The following is a 20,246-nucleotide window of genomic DNA, read 5'->3' as shown; positions in this document are numbered from 1 at the left end:
CCCTTGGACGAAATTATGGCCAAATTAAGCTTCAATTTGTCTAGATTCATCCCCAAAATGATCTAGAATATTCATCCAACCTTAATGATAAGAAACACAAAGCATTCAAGTGCATTTTATTGCTATATTGATGAGAATTTTTCATCTTTTGAGTTTTTCATCTTTTGAGTTTTTCATATGTTGCTTAGAAATACTATAAATAGGCACCTTCGGGATCATATGTATATACAAATTTTGAATATATAAAACATCATTGAGAGGTTGCTTTCATTCCTGTTCTCTTGTAGAACCTTATCAGCTTGAACATAGCCTTGTTGTCTTCATTTCCTTTTGTTATAGCATTGGTTCCTAGCTCATCATATGTAGCTAGTGGCTCACGTTCGTTGAACGTTTTCATCAAATGCATGAATATCAGTCTGAATGTCTTCAAAATCTGGTTGCGATACAGACATTTTTGGTTCAAGAAATCAATTTGGAATTATTCATCTATCTCTTATCTTTTCAATGCCTATTGAATCACCTCAATTCGATATTGGGATAATCAGATATGATCAATTTATTGAAGATAGTGCAAGCTGAATTTTGTTACGGGAATTTTATGCATGGAGGAGTTTGAACTTAGGGAGAGTCTTTTCAACTTCAGCCAAATGACAAGACATTGAAGGACTCTTAATTCACAAATTCAAGGCATTCAAATCTGGTTATTATCATCTAAAGTCAAGGGTTGTTCATATACTTCAAGGGAGGATGCAATGAAGGGTGATTTAATTCACTTATTAAGACAATTTTCAGCATGGAATAGCAAGAGTCTTTCACCACTTGGACGAAATTATGGCCAAATTAAGCTTCAAATTGTCTAGATTCATCCCAAAATGATCTAGAATATTCAGCCAACCTTGAAGATAAGAAAGACAAAGCATTCAAGTTCATTTTATTGCTAAATTGATGAGAAAATTTCATTTTTTGAGTCTTTTCATATGCTGCTTAGAAATACTATAAATAGCACCTTTGGGATCATTAGTAGATACACATTTTGAATATATATATATATATATAACATCTTTGAGAGGTTCCTTTCATTCTAGTTCTCTTGTAGAACTTTATCGTCTTCAAGATAGTCTTGTAGTCTTCATTTTCTTTTGTTATAGTGTTGGTTCCTAGCTCATCAAATATAGCTAGTGGGTCACGTTCGTTGAACGGTTTCAACATATGCAAGAATATCAGTTAGAATGTCTTCAGATTCTGGATGCAATACATGCATGTTTGGTTCCAGAAAACAATTGGGAAATATTCATCTATCTATTATCTTTTCAATGCCTTTTGAATCACCTCAATCCGATATATGGAGCTTGAGATATGATTGATTTATTCAAGACAGTGCCATCTGGAATTTTGTTACGGAAATTTTATGCATGGATGATTTGGATGAGTTTGAACCAAGGGAGAGTGTTTTCAACTTCAGCCAAGTAACAAGCCTTTGAAGGACTCTTAATTCACACATTCAATGTATTCAAAGATGATAGTTATCATCTAAATTCAAGGGTTGTTCATATTCTTCAAGGAAGCATGCAATGAAGGGTGACCTCATTCACTTATTAAGACAATTTTCAGCATGGAATAGCAAGAGTCTTCCACCACATTTTGAATATATATATAACATCTTTGAGAGGTTTCTTTCATTCTTGTTCTCTTGTAGAACTTTATCAGCTTCAAGACAGTCTTGTAGTCTTCATTTCCTTTTGTTATAGCGTTGGTTCCTAGCTTATCATATACTGCTAGTGGGTCACGTTTGTTGAACGGTTTCATCAGATGCAACAATATCAGTCAGAATGTCTTCAAATTCCTGACTCTATACAGACATGGTTGGTTCCAAAAATCAATTGCGAATTATTTCTATGTCTCTTATCTTTCCATTGCCTTTTCAATCACCTCAATCCGATATCGGGAGCTTGAGATATGATCGATTTATTGAAGACAGTGCAGGCTGGAATTTTGTTACGGGAATTTTATGCATGGATGATTTGGATGAGTTTGAACCAAGGGAGAGTCTTTTCAACATCAGACAAGTGAGTAGCCGTTGCAGAACTCTTGATTCACACATTCAAGGCATTCAAAGCTGATTGTTATCATCTAAAGTCAAGGATTGTTCATATTCTTCAAGGGAGCATGCAATGAAGGATGATTTAATTCACTTATTAAGACAATTTTCAGCATGGAATAGCAAGAGTCTTACACCCCTTGGACAAAATTATGGCCAAATTAAGCTTCAATTTGTCTATATTCATCCCCAAAATGATCTAGAATATTCACCCAACCTTAATGATAAGAAACACAAAGCATTCAAGTGCATTTTATTGCTATATTGATGAGAATTTTTCATCTTTTGAGTCTTTTTCATCTTTTGAGTCTTTTCATATGTTGCTTAGAAATACTATAAATAGGCACCTTTGGGATCATATGTATATACAAATTTTGAATATATAAATCTTCATTGAGAGATTGCTTTCATTCCTGTTCTCTTGTAGAACCTTATCGGCTTGAACATAGCCTTGTTGTCTTCATTTCCTTTTGTTATAGCATTGGTTCCTAGCTCATCATATATAGCTAGTGGGTCACGTTCATTGAGCGGTTTCATCAAATGCAAGAGTATCAGTCTGAATGTCTTCAAAATCTGGATGCGATACATACATGTTTGGTTCAAGAAATCAATTGGGAATTATTCATCTATCTCTTATCTTTTCAATGCCTACTGAATCACCTCAATTCGATATCGGGAGAATGAGATATGATAAACTTATTGAAGATAGTGCAGGTTGAATTTTGTTACGGGAATTTTATGCATGGAGGAGTTTGAACCAAGGGAGAGTCTTTTCAACTACAGCCAAGTGACAAGACATTGAAGGACTCTTAATTCACAAATTCAAGGCATTCAAATCTGGTTATTATCATCTAAAGTCAAGGGTTGTTCATATACTTCAAGGGAGGATGCAATGAAGGGTGATTTAATTCACTTATTAAGACAATTTTCAGCATGGAATAGCAAGAGTCTTCCACCACTTGGACGAAATTATGGCCAAATTAAGCTTCAAATTGTCTAGATTCATCCCAAAATGATCTAGAATATTCAGCCAACCTTGAAGATAAGAAAGACAAAGCATTCAAGTGCATTTTATTGCTAAATTGATGAGAAATTTTCATTTTTTGAGTCTTTTCATATGCTGCTTAGAAATACTATAAATAGCACCTTTGGGATCATTAGTAGATACACATTTTGAATATATATATAACATCTTTGAGAGGTTCCTTTCATTCTGGTTCTCTTGTAGAACTTTATCGGCTTCAAGATAGTCTTGTAGTCTTCATTTTCTTTTGTTATAGTGTTGGTTCCTAGCTCATCAAATATAGCTAGTAGGTCACGTTCGTTGAACGATTTCAACATATGCAAGAATATCAGTTAGAATGTCTTCAGATTCTGGATGCAATACATGCATGTTTAGTTCCAGAAATCAATTGGGAAATATTCATATATCTATTATCTTTTCAATGGCTCTTGAATCACCTCAATCCGATATATGGAGCTTGAGATATGATTGATTTATTCAAGACAGTGCCGGATGGAATTTTGTTACAGGAATTTTATGCATGGATGATTTGGATGAGTTTGATCCAAGGAAGAGTCTTTTCAACTTCAACCAAGTAACAAGCCTTTGAAGGACTCTTAATTCACACAATCAAGGTATTCAAAAATGATTGTTATCATCTAAATTCAAGGGTTGTTCATATTTTTAAGGAAGCATGCAATGAAGGGTGATCTCATTTACTTATTAAGACAATTTTCAGCATGGAATAGCAAGAGTCTTCCACCACATTTTGAATATATATATAACATCTTTGAGAGGTTTCTTTCATTCTTGTTCTCTTGTAGAACTTTATCATTTTCGAGATAGTCTTGTAGTCTTCATTTTCTTTTGTTATAATGTTGGTTCCTAGCTCATCAAATATAGCTAGTGGGTCACGTTCGTTGAACAGTTTCAACATATGCAAGAACTTCAGACAGAATGTCTTCAGATTTTGGATGCAATACATGCATGTTTGGTTCTAGAAATCAATTGGTAATTATTCATCTATTTCTTATCTTTTCAATGCGTTTTGAATCACCTCAATCCGATATCAGGAGCTTGATATATGATCGATTTATTGAAGATAGTGCAAGCTGGAATTTTGTTACGGGAATTTTATGCATGGTTGAGTTTGAAGCAAGGGAGAGTCTTTTCAACTTCAGCCAAGTGAGAAGCCATTGATGGACTCTTAATTGATACATTCAAGGCATTTAAAGATAATTGTTATCATCCAATGTCAAGGGTGTTCAAATTCTTGAAGGGAGGATGCAATGAAGGGTGATTTAATTCACTTATTAAGACTATTTTCAGCATGGAATAGAGAGTCCTCCACCCCTTGGACGAAAATAAGGTCAAATTAAGCTTGAAATTGTATAGATTCATCCCCAAAATGACCTAGAATATTCAGCCAACCTTGAAGATAAGAAAGACAATGCTTTCAAGTGTATTTTATTGCAAAATTGTTGAGAATTTTTCATCTTTTGTGTCTTTTCATATGCTGCTTAGAAATACTATAAATAGCACCTTTGGGATCATTTGTAGATACACATTTTTTAATATATATATAACATCTTTGAGAGGTTTCTTTCATTCTTGTTCTCTTGTAGAACTTTATCGTTTTCAAGATAGTCTTGTAGTCTTCATTTCCTTTTGTTGTAGTGTTGGTTCCTAGCTCATCAAATATAGCTAGTGGGTCACTTTCGTTGAACGGTTTCATCAGATGCAAGAATATCAGTCAGAATGTCTTCAGATTCTGGATGTTATACAGACATGTTTGGTTCAAGAAATCAATTGGGAATTATTCATCTATCTCTTATCTTTCCAATGCCTTTTGAATCACCTCAATCCGATATCGGAAGCTTGAGATATGATCGATTTATTGAAGAAAGCGCAGGCTGGAATTTTGTTACGGGAATTTTATGCATGGATGATTTGGATGAGTTTGAACCAAGGAAGAGTCTTTTCAACTTCAGCCAAGTGACAAGCCTTTAAAGGACTCTTAATTCACACATTCAAGGCATTCAAAGATGATTTTTATCATCTAAAGTCAAGGGTTGTTCATATTCTTCAAGTAACACTACTAGAAAAAACCCCTTTAATGACGCGCAATGCACGTCATCAATGGGTGTAGATCACACACAAATTCGCATCATTGAAGCCACCGACATAAATATCCGTTGACGCGCAAATGTGCGTCATAAATCTATGACACGCATTTATGATGGTCATTTATGACGGCATTTATGACGTGCATTGCACATCATTGAAGCCCCCGTCATAAATGAATATGACACACATTTGTGTGTCATAAATTTATGACATGCATCTATTACTTACATTGCATGTCATTGAAGCCCCCATCATAAATGAAGATGACACACATTCGTGTGTCGTGATTGTATTTCGTAAATTATATATATATATATATATATATATATATATATATATATATATATATATATATATATATATTGTAGATGATAAATAATCAAACTAAATCACATTTAATGCCTCAAAATACTAAATATATATCATATTATATATAAGCAATCCATTTGCATAAAATAAATTCACATTAAGTTATCAAAAATATTGTAATCATATGTCGATACAAGGAACAGATAAAACAAATTAAAGAACAAAAACCTGATTCAGCAATTAATCACACAGTAACTTCATAATCCTACTACAGTAAACTTGAACATCTAAAAACTAACAAAAGTAAAATATATTCATTCAAAAGCTTAAGGAATATAATGAATTGTTACAGGACCTTTTACAGCAAAAAGTACCATAGTCTCATCTACATCCCCCACTTTGTTCTCTTCTTCTGTCTTTTCAGAATCAGTAAGAAAACCTCCAGCTTTTTCCAAGCGTTCTTCTAGGGAATCTTCAAGCAACTATGAGAAGTATAAGAGGCTCAATGTTAAAACAAATATTAGAAATATGTGAACAAGTATGCAAACACGTATTTAAGTGGAGTACAAATAGGATTCAATATAGAGCTGATGGCAGTAAGAACCCTTTTACTTTCACTAATGGAAGGAGAATTATATATGTTAAATCCGTATATAATTATAAGACCAGTTCAGCAACTCACTCCCCAATGTATTTATTTCTGGTTTTTCTGATTAGCTGCATCCTGGCAGCTTCCAATAAGTATTACAACCTCTGCATCATCATAAATGGAACTGGGTTGTCCATAAGAAACTGCAAGGAAACAAAGAAAACAATAGTCAAACAACACCCCTTTTGCATACGTAACATGCAGAATATGAACAACGAAAATGGCATCACCTTGAAAGTTAATGTGTTCATTGATGACCCCATGCATTGCAGTGGATTGCGTTTTATGCAAATATTGCAACAGAAGATCATAGGAATATTGTCGAAGTGATTGACAACAAATTCAGCAGTAAATGAGGAAACAAATAGATTCTTTTCTTATCTATTAGAAGTTACCAAAGAAACAATTTACGGCTTTTACCTGACATATCTTGATGATTAAATATATTGTGTTTTACTAAAATTAAAATTAAGCACTTACATCATATAACAAGTAATCGCAGAATTGGGATTATTCCATCTCCTGATTAAGTGAATGGTCTGTTAATGCCCTTATTTTACTCTGCCTAAGAGAACAAGAAAATTCCATCTCTTGATAGAGAAAACATCTAGGTAGCAGCAATATATAAGAGAAAAATGACTCAAACCTCCAACATATAACTGTATGCTATTGCACCCATTGAAGCCGAAGTGATACCCACACTATTTTCAAGCTTAAGAACTGTTAACATTGGTAGTCTTACATACTTCACAGAAAGAAAATGTATCAAAATATGGCTTAACCAGAAAGCGACACTAATTAGAACTAAATTAGCCATTTGCAAAAACTGACCTCAAGAGATATGTTAGGACAATATGATGAATTCAGAACATGGAGAACAGAACAAGAGTGAGCTATTTCTTGCAATGTTTCATCACTAACACACAAAAAATTTGACATGTCTAAAGACTCTAATTGAGGGCAAGAAGTCACTACGGAATGAATTGATGCATCTGTAAGTTTGTGGCATGCACTTATATCAAGCAGTTGTAAAAGGGGGCAATTAAAGGCTTCCGGTGCCATATTACTACGTTTCAAGGATAAACTCATTAATAGTGGGCACCTGCAAAAGATCAGATTTTAGCATAACGGAAGAATAGATTGACATCAAAATATAGTTTATAATCAAATCTAGATTTTGCTTCACCTGATGGATATACGCATCACACCGTATTTAGTTACTTTCATATCACATAACCTATCATGGTTAATAGGTATCTCTTGACCACCATCACCGAGAATAGCATCATTCACATCCAAACTCCTTAACATACCACACTCAGTCATTGCATGGAAAAAAGCATCCCCTAGTAGCCCTTTTCCCAATGTTAAAGCCTCAAGATTTCTACCAATCAGAAATTTTTACACACATTAATAAGAGGCTATGCAAAATTCATTTTATTAGAATATAAAATATGTCAACAAAATATTATCGTAATGAAAGGACAGCTTTCATAACAAGAAGGTGCATGCTAGGAGTGCCACTCAGGTTCACTTCAGTGGCATTTGGATATCTTTGACAAATGTCATCAACTGCAAGATCAAAATGCAACGTTATTGCAGTATGGCATCCAATTTCATTACATCAATGTGCCATTTTCTCAAGCAAAATAATAATATAATTGAATACCCATATAGTTTTCTTATCTAAAAAATAATGTCAACTCCAAGCAATTTCTAAACTTTGTTTGGAGCACACTGTTTAAAATAAATGAGAACTAAGTAAAGATATTGAGCAAATCTGAGACTCACATAGTTCAAGAGTTATATTTCGGTTTTAAAAGTTCAAACACCTCCAAAAATCCTCATGAGCACTAGTTGATCGCCATTGCCGACATATCATGGCATCATTACAAAGATTATGATGATCCAAGAAGGAGAACACCTAAAAAAAGGGAAAACAAACAAAAGGCTCAATAAGATAAAACAATACAAACAATAATAAAAATTGAAATAGTGTAATTAATCAATCAGCCTACCATATGCAATAAATCATCAGTTAGATCCATTTAAATCTCAAAATCTTCAGCTCTCAAACCACCTTCATTTTCCTCCTCATTCCCACCTTTTCCATCAAAAGGATGGCCATCACTCTCATTAGTTGACATGAAATTGTGATAAAATACCCCGTTATTAGACGAAATCGATGAGCATTGTTTGATACTATAATCTCTCTCTGCAGATGAGTAAGAGGTACCCTGACTGCAATATAAACTTCTCAGAATAAGTATGAAAACATAATAAATTTCTTCAAAAAAAATTGTCTAGGGTAATCCAGTTAACACACTGATAAAAGGTGTGAACTTTAGCTCGCTTGTGGTGTGAATTGTGGTGTTCACAGTCATTTACGGTAGCTGAAGAGGAGGTGCTAGTCTCACCGATGAAAGAACGCGAGCAGCCAACTGAATGGCGCAACATAGGATCGACCCAATTCCCACCGTATCTCGTGGCGGTGGAATTTTCTTGAAACGAAAACACAGTCTCGTCTCCCTGTCGTTAACCGTTAAGGGTTCTGTTTAAGGAAACAGATAGATCGATAGAGGCTTCTTCAACGCCGTCATTTGTAATATTACCCTCAATGTCGTCGATATTTGCCAAAAAACCTTCTTTCATGGTTCCTCCCATGTAACTTAACCTCCTCCTCTTCCTCCACAGCACGAGACTTCGCCAAGAAATCCTCCAAAGTCATCATCTCGTTCGGTGCCTCCTCTTTCATCGTGATCTCTTTCCTCTCGCCCGATACAATTTCCCTCTAAAAGATGACTTTTAGAGACGACACACAATGAAAATTGTACTCCGTGTTTTGCTAAATTCTTGGATTATGACTATTAAATAAGACACACATTATTGTAAGTCATAAATCGTTCAGATTTGAAGAAACATGACATTCTTTTATGACACATTTTTTGCAAGTCATAAATTAGCATTTGTCATTAAAGGTATATTTTCTTGTAGTGAAGCATGCAATGAAGGGTGCTTTAATTCACTTATTAAGACAATTTTCAGCAAGGAATAGCAAGAGTTTTCCACCCCTTGGACAAAATTAAGGCCAAATTCAGCTTCAAATTCTCTAGATTCATCCCCAAAATGATCTAGAATATTCAGCCAACCTTGAAGATAATAAAAACAAAGCATTCAAGTGCATTTTATTGCTAAATTGATGAGAATTTTTCATCTTTTGAATCTTTTCATATGCTGCTTCGAAATACTATAAATAGGCACCTTTGGGATCATTTGTATATACACATTTTGAATATATAAAACATCTTTGAGAGGTTGCTTTCATTCTTGTTCTTTTGTAGAACTTTATCGGTTTCAAGATAGTCTTGTAGTCTTCATTTCCTTTTGTTATAGCATTGGTTCCTAGCTCATCATATATAGTTAGTGGGTCACGTTTGTTGAACGGTTTCATCAGATGCAAGAATATCAGTAGAATGTCTTCAAATTTTGTATGTGATAAAGGCATGATTGCTTCCAGAAATCAATTGGGAATTATTCCTCTATCTCTTAGCTTTCCAATTCCTTTTAAATCACCTCAATGCGATATCGAGAACTTGAGATCTGGTTGATTTATTGAACACAGAGCAGGCTGGAATTTAGTTACGGGAGATTTATGAATAGATGATTTGGATGAGTTGAAACCAAGGGATAGTGTTTTCAACTTCAGCCAAGTGAGAAGCCATTGAAGAACTCTTAATTCACACATTCAAGGCATTCAAAGATTATTGTTATCATGTAAAGTCAATGGTTGTTCATATTCTTTAAGGGAGCATCCAATGAAGGGTGATTTAATTCACTTCTTAAGACAATTTTCAGCATGGAATAGACAGTCTTCCAAGCCTTGGACGAAATTAAGGCCAAATTAAGCTTTAAATTGTCTAGATTCATCCCCAAAATGATCTAGAATATTCATCCAACCTTGAAGATAAGAAAGACAAAGCATTCAAGTGCATTTTATTGCTAAATTGATGAGAATTTTCATCTTTTGAGTCTTTTCATATGTTGCTTAGAAATACTGTAAATAGGCACATTTGAGATCAATTGTAGATACACATTTTGAATATATATAAAACATCATTAAGAGGTTGCTTTCATTCTTTCTCTCTTGTAGAACTTTATCGACTTCAAGATAGTCTTGTAGTCTTCATTTCCTTTTGTTATAGTGTTACTTCCTAGCTCATCATATATAGCTAGTGGGCTACGTTCGTTGAACGGTTTCATCAGATGAAACAATTTCAGTCAGAATGTATTCAGATTCTAGATGGGATACAGACATGTTGGTTTCAGAAATCAATTGGGAATTATTCACCTATCTCTTATCTTTCCAATTCCTTTTGAATCACCTCAATCCAATATCGGGAGCTTGAGATATGTTCGATTTATTAAAGACAGTGCAGGCTGGAATTTTGTTACGGGAATTTTATGCATGGATGAATTGGATGAGTTTGAACCAAGGGAGAGACTTTTCAACTTTAGCCAAGTGAGAAGCCATTTAAGGACTCTTAATTCATACATTCAAGGCATTCAAAGATGATTGTTATCATCGAATGTCAAGGGTTGTTCATATTCTTGAAGGGAGCATGCAATGAAGGGTGATTTAATTCACTTATTAAGACAATTTTCAGCATGGAATAGAGAGTCTTCCACCCCTTGGACGAAAATAAGGCCAAATTAACTTCAAATTGTCTAGATTCATCCCCAAAATGACCTAGAATATTCAGCCAACCTTGAAGATAAGAAAGACAAAGCATTCAAGTGCATTTTATTGCTAAATTGATGAGAAATTTTCATCTTTTGAGTCTTTTCAATGTTGCTTAGAAATACTATAAATAGCTCCTTTGGGATCATTTGTAGATACACATTTTGAATATATATATATATAACATCTTTGAGAGGTTTCTTTCATTCTTGTTCTCTTGTAGAACTTTATCGGCTTCAAGATTGTCTTGTATTCTTGATTTCCTTTTTATATAGTGTTGGTTCCTAGCTCATCAAATAGAGATAGTGGGTCACTTTCGTTGAACGGTTTCATCAAATGCAAGAATATCAGTCAGAATGTCTTCAGATTCTGGATGCGATACAGACATGTTTGGTTCCAGAAATCACTTGGGAATTATTCAACTATCTCTTATCTTTCTAATGCCTTTTGAATCACCTCAATCCGATAACGGGAGCTTAAGATATGATCGATTTATTGAAGACAGTGCAGGCTGGAATTTTGTTACGGGAATTTTATGCATGGATGATTTGGATGAGTTTGAACCAAGGGAGAGTCTTTTCAACTTCATCCAAGTGACAAGCCTTTGAAGGACTCTTAATTCACACATTCAAGGCATTCAAAGATGATTGTTATCATCCAAAGTCAAGGGTTGTTCATATTCTTCAAGGAAACATGCAATGAAGGGAGATTTGATTCACTTATTAAGACAATTTTCAGCAAGGAATAGAAAGAATCTTCTACCCCTTGGACGAAATTAAGGCCAAATTAAGCTTCAAATTCTCTAGATTAATCCCCAAAATGATCTAGAATATTCAGCCAACCTTGAAGATAATAAAAACAAAGCATTCAAGTGCATTTTATTGCTAAATTGATGAGAATTTTCATCTTTTGAGTCTTTTCATATGCTGCTTAGACATACTATAAATAGGCACCTTTGTGATCATTTGTAGATACACATTTTGAATATATATAAAACATCTTTGAGAGGTTGCTTTCATTCTTGTTCTCTTGTAGAACTTTATCGGCTTCAAGATAGTCTTGTAGTCTTCATTTCCTTTTGTTATAGTGTTAGTTCCTAGCTCATCATATATAGCTAGTGGGTCACGTTCGTTGAACGGTTTCATCATATGCTAGAATATTAGTCAGAATGTATTCAGATTCTAGATGTGATACAGACATGTTTGGTTTCAGAAATCAATTGAGAATTATTAATCTTTCTCTTATCTTTCCAATGCCTTTTGAATCACCTCAATCCGATACCGGGAGCTTGAGATATGATCGATTTATTGAAGACCGTGCAGGCTGGAATTTTGTTACGGGAATTTTATGCATGGATGATTTGGATGAGTTTGAACCAAGGGAGAGTCTTTTCAACTTCAGCCAAGTGAGAAGCCATTGAAGGACTCTTAATTCATACATTCAAGGCATTCAAAGATGATTGTTATCATCTAATGTCAAGGGTTGTTCATATTCTTGAAGAAGCATGCAACGAAGGGTGATTTAATTCACTTATTAAGACAACTTTCAACATGGAATAGAGAGTCTTCCACCCCTTGGACGAAAATAAGGCCAAATTAAGCTTCAAATTGTATAGATTTATCCCCAAAATGATATAGAATATTCAATCAACCTTGAAGATAAGAAAGACAAAGAATTCAAATGCATTTTATTGCTAAATTGATGAGAATTTTTCAACTTTTGAGTCTTTTCATATGTTGCTTAGAAATACTGTAAATAGGCACATTTGAGATCATTTGTAGATACACATTTTGAATATATATATATATATAACATCTTTGAGATGTTTCTTTCATTCTTGTTCTCTTGTAGAAATTATTCGACTTCAAGATAGTCTTCTAGTCTTCATTTCCTTTTGTTATAGTGTTGGTTCCTAGCTCATCAAATATAGCTAGTGGGTCACGTTCGTTGAACAGTTTCATCAGATGCAAGAATATCAGTTAGAATGTCTTCAGATTCTGGATGCCATACAGACATGTTTGGTTCCAGAAATCAATTGGTAATTATTCATCTACCTCTTATCTTTCCAATGTCGTTTCAATAACCTCAATCCGATATTAGGAGCTTGAGATATGATCGATTTATTGAAGACAGTGCAGGCTGGAATTTTGTTACGGGAATTTTATGCATGGATGATTTGGATGAGTTTGAACCAAGGGAGTGTCTTTTCAAATTCAGCCAAGTGACAAGCCTTTGAAGGACTCTTAATTCACATATTCAAGGCATTCAAAGATGATTGTTATCATCCAAAGTCAAGGGTTGTTCATATTCTTCAAGGAAGCACGCAATGAAGGGTGATTTAATTCACTTATTAAGACAATTTTCAGCAAGGAATAGCAAGAGTCTTCCACCCCTTGGACGAAATTAAGACCAAATTAAGCTTCAAATTCTCTAGATTCATCACCAAAATGATTTAGAATATTCAGCCAACCTTGAAGATAATAAAAACAAAGCATTCAAGTGCATTTTATTGCTAAATTAATGAGAATTTTTCATCTTTTGAGTCTTTTCATATGCTGCTTAGAAATATTATAAATAGGCACCTTTGGAATCATTTGTATATACATGTTTTGAATATATAAAACATCTTTGAGAGGTTTCTTTCATTTTTGTTCTCTTTTAGAATTTTATCGGCTTCAAGATAGTCTTGTAGTATTCATTTCATTTCTTTTTATAGCATTGGTTCCTAGCTCATCATTTATAGTTTGTGGGTCACGTTTGTTGAACGGTTTCATCATATGCAAGAATATCAGCAGAATGTCTCTAAATTCTGGATGTGATAAAGGCATGATTGCTTCCAGAAATCAATTGGGAATTATTCCTCTATCTTTTAGCTTTCCAATTCCTTTTAAATAACCTCAATGTGATATATGATCGATTTATTGGAGACAGTGCAGGCTGGAATTTTGTTATGGGAGATTTATGCATGAATGATTTGGATGAGTTTAAACCAAGGGAGAGTCTTTTCAACTTCAGCCAAGTGAGAAGCCATTGAAGGACTCTTAATTCACACATTCAATGCATTCAAAGATGATTGTTATCATCTAAAGTCAAGGGTTGTTCATATTATTCAGGGGAACATCCAATGAAAGGTTATTTAATTCACTTATTAAGACAATTTTCAGCATGGAATAAACAGTCTTCCAAGCCTTGGACAAAATTAAGGCCAAATTAAGCTTCAAATTGTCTAGATTCATCCCCAAAATGAAGACAGTGCAGTCTGGAATTTTGTTACGGGAGATTTATGCATGGATGATTTGGATGAGTTTAAACCAAGGGAGAGTCTTTTCAACATCAGCCAAGTGAGAAGCCATTGAAGGATACTTAATTCACACATTCAAGGAATTCAAAGATGATTGTTATCATCTAAAGTCAAGGGTTGTTCATATTATTCAAGGGAACATCCAATGAAGGGTGATTTAATTCTCTTATTAATATAATTTTCAGCATGGAATAGACAGTCTTCCAAGCCTTGGACGAAATTAAGGCCAAATTAAGCTTCAAATTGTCTAGATTCATCCCCAAAATGATCTAGAATATTTAGCCAACCTTGAGATAAGAAAGACAAAGCATTCAAGTGCATTTTATTGCAAAATTGATGAGCATTTTCATCTTTTGAGTCTTTTCATATACTGCTTAGAAATACTATAAATAGGCACCTTTGGGATCATTTGTAGATACACATTTTGAATATATATAAAACATCTTTGAGAGGTTACTTTCATTATTGTTCTCTTGTAGAACTTTATCGGCTTCAAGATATTCTTATTGTCTTCATTTCCTTTTGTTATAATGTTAGTTCCTAGCTCATCATATATAGCTAGTGGGTCACGTTCGTTGAACGGTTTCATCAGATGCAACAATACCAGTCAGAAGTTTTTCAGATTCTGGATGCGATACAGACATGTTTGGTTCCAGAAATCAATCGGGAATTATTTCTCTATCTCTTAGCTTACTAATGCCTTTCGAATCACCTCAATCGGATATCGGGAGATTGAGATATGATCGATTTATTCAAGGCAGTGTAGGCTGGAATTTTGTTACGGGAGATTTATGCATGGATGATTTGGTTGAGTTTGAACCAAGGGAGAGTCTTTTCAACTTCAGCCAAGTGACAATCCATTGAAGGACTCCTAATTCATACATTCAAGGCATTCAAAGGTGATTGTTATCATCTAAAGTCAAGGTCTGTTCATATTCTTCAAGGGAGCATGCAATTAAGGGTGATTTAATTCACTTATTAAAATAATTTTCAGCATGGAGTAGCAAGAGTCTTCCACCCCTTGTACGAAATTAAGGCCGAATTAAGATTCAAATTGTTTAGGTTCATCCCCAAAATGATCTAGAATATTCAGCCAACCTTAATGATAAGAAAGAAAAAGCATTCAAGTTCATTTTATTGTTAAATTGATGAGAATTTTTCATCTTTTGAGTATTTTCATATGCTTCTTAGAAATACTATAAATAGACACCTTTAGGGTCAAATGTATATACCCATTTTGAATATATAAAACATCTTTGAGAGGTTGCTTTCATTCTTGTTCTCTTGTAGAACTTTATAGGCTTCAAGATAGTCGTTTAGTCTTCATTTCATTTTGTTATAGCGTTTGTTCCTAGTTCATCATATATAGCTAGTGGGTCACGTTCGTTGAATGATTTCATCAAATGCAAGAATATTAGTCATAATGTCTTAAAATTCTGGATGCGATACATACATTTTTGGTTCCAGTTATCAATTGGGAATTATTCCTCTATCTCTTAGCTTTCCAATGCCTTTTGAATCAGCTCAATCTGATATCGGAAGCTTGAGATATGATCGATGTATTGAAGACAATGCAGGCTGTAATCTTGTTACAGGAATTTTATGCATGGATGATTTGGATGAGTTTGAACAAAGGGAGAGTCTTTTCAACTTCATCCAAGTGACAAGCCATAGAATAACTCTTAATTCACACATTCAAGGTATTCAAAGGGAATATCATATCCCTCTTAATTCACTTTTTAAGACAATTTCAGCATGGAATCGGAGCAGACTTGTTCCGCTGTCACTCAGGGAATATCAAATCTTGAAAGAGAGGGATATGTTTCGCTTTTTTAAAAAGGAATATCATATTTGGGGGAGTTGATCAATTGAATCAGGGCAAACTTGTTCCACTGTTACTTAGGGAATATCAAATCTTCGAAAAGAGGGACTTGTTCTACTTTATCTTAAGGAAATATCATATCTTCAAATTAAACATTACCGATTGTTAGTATACGTTCAAAAATTTGAAAGATCATACTTGAAGATTTGGATTTCAAGATAATATTCGAAAATCTATTTTTCTTGTGCAAATTTATCTCGCAACTGTCGAATATGGGAGTATGCCTCCCTGAATGTGATTCTTTGCATTTGAGGTTTGAATTCTAACTTCCACTTGTAGGGATTTTGATATCATGAAAGAATGAAAGAAATTTGTAAAGTATTGGCTCTTAATTCAGACTCACAAATTAAGCAAATCATAAACATGAGTTCAATGAACATCAAACAATTCAACTACACTTTTAATTTTTCAGAATAAAAAAGGTAAGGTCTCTTAGGTTGGCCTTTTATTATAGCATATCTGGCTCTTTGGGTGTCCACTGACTCAAGGAATTGGTCGTTATACTCATATTCTAGAGATACTCACTGGTTTCAAACTCTCAGGGACATATTTGTGATGTGTAGTGCTTCATCAAGAGGTTTGTAAGATCGCCTCTTATGTCATAGTTGCACAATTTAATATTCAAGTCACCCTTTCAGGTTTTCAACTCGAATCCTCCTTTGGCTTCAAGACGTTATTCAACATTTTACGTCTTGAACCCCTTTTTATTTCCCCATCATGCATTAAAGATTTTAGAAAACCAATTTTTGCAAATAAAAAATTAATCCTGAGAAGCAGAATAAAATCTGAAGTAGTCTCTTTCGCTTAGAAATCCATGTATGATTGGAATGGACATTTCATACACGTTAACATAGGCCAGGGCTCATGGTTTATGAAAGAAATGGGTAAACAGGCCCAAATAAGTGTTTAAGAGTAATTGAATCCAGGATCAATGCATTCTAATGCCTTCGATCTTTCCTTGTTTTGCTTGAATCTGCTTGCTACTTGTCTTTTATTTTCTTTTTCTTTTTCTAGATCCCTCTAGACTGCCCATTTTTGGGTTTGCACCCTAGAGTTCATATCTATCTTATTATATCTTCAGTATTTCTCATTCTTCTTGTTGGACCTGAATCTTTGAAACATTTGCACTTGATCAGCCTTGTGGCTTGAGGCTCAATAAGTCACTAATATTGAAATACTTGATTTTTTTCTCTTTTTTTTCTTTTTTCTTCATCCTCTTTTTCTTTTTCTCTTTTTCTCTCTTTTTTTCTTCTTTTTTTCTATTTTTTCTTTTCTTTTTTTCTCTTTTCTCTTTTTTCCTTTTTCTTTTTTTTCTTTTTTTTCTCTATTATTTTTTTGTTTTTTCTTTTTGTTTATCTATCTTTTCTCTCTCTTTTATATATATATTTTTTATGAATTTATTGGATGAGTATAGGTGTAACACCCCAACCCATACCCGACCCGGATATGAGTCAGAGATATTACATTGACTTTTAAAACACAACTCTTAACAAATAATAGCCAAATATTTGAACTTATATTAAGAAAATACGATAATATACATATTGTAATATAAGTTTACCAAAATATTCAGAGCATACACAACTTAACCCTTTAATTACATGCCAACTGCCATTTACATAACAAAATGACCTACTGATTAAGTTGCTTCTGATCTGGTGGTTGCAGGAGTAATGTTGTCCAGCTATTTAACGTGTCCCGTCTACTTTCTTGGATCCTACGTGTGAAACACTCACACGCTAAGTCATCGACTTAGTAAGGCAATGTAATAATAATAACAAGGAAATGTAATAAAAATGTCATAATGATATGAAATGAGATGAAAGCATGTACTTAATCAATGTAGTTTACATCCCCAATATCCATACCTGTAAGCATATTACTTTAACATTCATGAATTTGTGTTAATAAGTTTATTGGCCCATGATATCATATTGAGAACCTAAGGTATGTGAGTATTGTGAGGTTGTGCACTATGTTGTCACCACAGCTCGTATAATTGCACCGAAGTGCCACGTAGAATTGCACCGTAGTGCCATATAATAATGTCCATAAGGACCACATATCATTCCTTAAGAATCATATACATATACTAGGGATCAAGTATGTGTCTTACAAGACTTCACACATGTTCCACAGAATATATATATATCCCGAAGGACCGCGTAGAATTGCACCGTAGTGCCATATAATAATGTCCATAAGGACCACATATCATTCCTTAAGAATCATATACATATACTAGGGATCAAGTATGTGTCTTACAAGACTTCACATATGTTCCACAGAATATATATATATCCCGAAGGACCGCGTAGACCCTCTACCCTTGGCATGCCAACTATACTTATAGTTCTCATCTACATAACATGAGCTTTCACACTTCACATAATTTGTATCACGTAGACATAGTATTTTCATACCTTTATCACATAGGCATATCATTTCCTGCATATTCATGTCATGTAATGCATATGGTATAAACTTATATCATGTTTCATATTATGAAATGTAATCATGTATTAAAATATTGAATCTAGACTTATCATAAGTCTAGAACTGATTATAATACTATATTCATGCTATGCATATGCACTCACCTATATTTCCTTGCTTTTTCCTCGATCGATCCTACTTGTCGATTGTTCCAGAACTCGTTTAGGCTCGATATCTATATAGTAATTCATTGATACTTATCAGTATACAAATTAGTATATTCTAAACTATCATTTCTTAGGCTAAAAGAAAAGCCATTTTCATCTTTTAATGGAGGCATGCATCGATGCACTCCTGATGCATCGATGCACTGAGGGCATTCGATGTTCATTTTATTAGAAATACATCGATGCACTCCTTATGCATCGATGCACTGACTACATTCGATGTTTGTATTTAAATTAATGCATCGATGCACTTCATATGCATCGATGCACCTTCAACAAATTTCTGGGATTTATCATTGATGCATCGATGCATAATGAATATGTATCGATGCACATTGCCCAGAAATGTCATTTAAGCACGAAAATCTCTTCTTACTCTACTTGACACTTTATATTCCCCCTCTTTTAATATCCCTAACTTGCATACTCTTACTTAAACTAATTATTATCCATTAAATACTTCTAAAACTTAGAAATCTAATTCTCCATGTAGAATTTAAGAATCTAACCCAAATTCCAACATGTTCTAATTTGAATGCTAACACCTCATACTTCTTAGTTAGCTTTATGACAAGTAAAATCCCACTTTCAATTCTTATTATGAACTCTACTTCAAGATTTCACTTTTTTACTTCCTTTCTTTAATTCTTCATATACTCCTCATCTTATGGTTTTAAGATAATATAAGCTTTCCTTAAGCTTAGTTATTATCTAAGGATCAATAAGCAACCTTAAATTCATCAAGAATTTGATCCACAAGAAAACTCACCTTTAGCTTGGCTTCACGAGGGAGAAGAAGAAGAAGATGAGAGAAATGTCTAGAACTCTGATTTTTTTTCTCCCAAATGCCATCCACGTGGGTTATAAGATAACCCCAAATAATATTAAATTCATTTACTTGATAAAAGACTAGTTTACCCTCTTAACTTTTCCTTATATACTAAATTATCCTTCTCCAAATATTTTAATCCAGTTCATGAACTTTCAATTTATCTAATTTGGTCACTGAAATTAAAATCTCACAATTTGATCACTAACCCGGTATTAGGGATGTTACAAATCTCCCCCTTAAGAAAATTCATCCTCGAATTTTCATTGCACGAACAGATAGGGGTATTGATAACGCATATATTCTTCACGCTCCCACGTTGCTTCCTCTACTTTGTGATTCCTCCAGTGAACTTTGACCAACGGAACTGATTTATTCCTCAACTGTTTAACTTCATAAGCCAATACTCTCATTGGTTCTTCTTCATATGTCAGATCCGATTGGACTTCTACTTGTTCTGGTGCAACGATGTGAGAGCGATCGGACCTATATCTTCGTAACATGGACACATGGAAGACGCTATGAATCTTCTCCATTTCCGGTTGCAATGATAACTGATATGCCACGGGTCCTATCCTTTTAACAACTTCATATGGCCCAATGAATCTAGGACTTAACTTTCCTTTCCGACCAAAACGTAATACTTT

The 20,246-nt window shown here is 34.0% G+C and overlaps 1 pseudogene; it reads right to left on the bottom strand.

The window, feature by feature from the left end:
- Positions 1 to 5,750: 5,750 nt before the first annotated feature.
- On the bottom strand, positions 5,751 to 8,838 carry LOC120158985 (annotated as a pseudogene).
- Between the last annotated feature and the right edge of the window lie 11,408 nt (positions 8,839 to 20,246).

This window comes from Hibiscus syriacus, unplaced genomic scaffold (assembly GCF_006381635.1).
Source record: "Hibiscus syriacus cultivar Baekdansim isolate YM2019G1 unplaced genomic scaffold, ASM638163v2 tig00111338_pilon, whole genome shotgun sequence".
NCBI classification, from domain to species: Eukaryota; Viridiplantae; Streptophyta; class Magnoliopsida; order Malvales; family Malvaceae; genus Hibiscus; species Hibiscus syriacus.
This window is presented reverse-complemented; position numbering and strand designations above follow the sequence as displayed.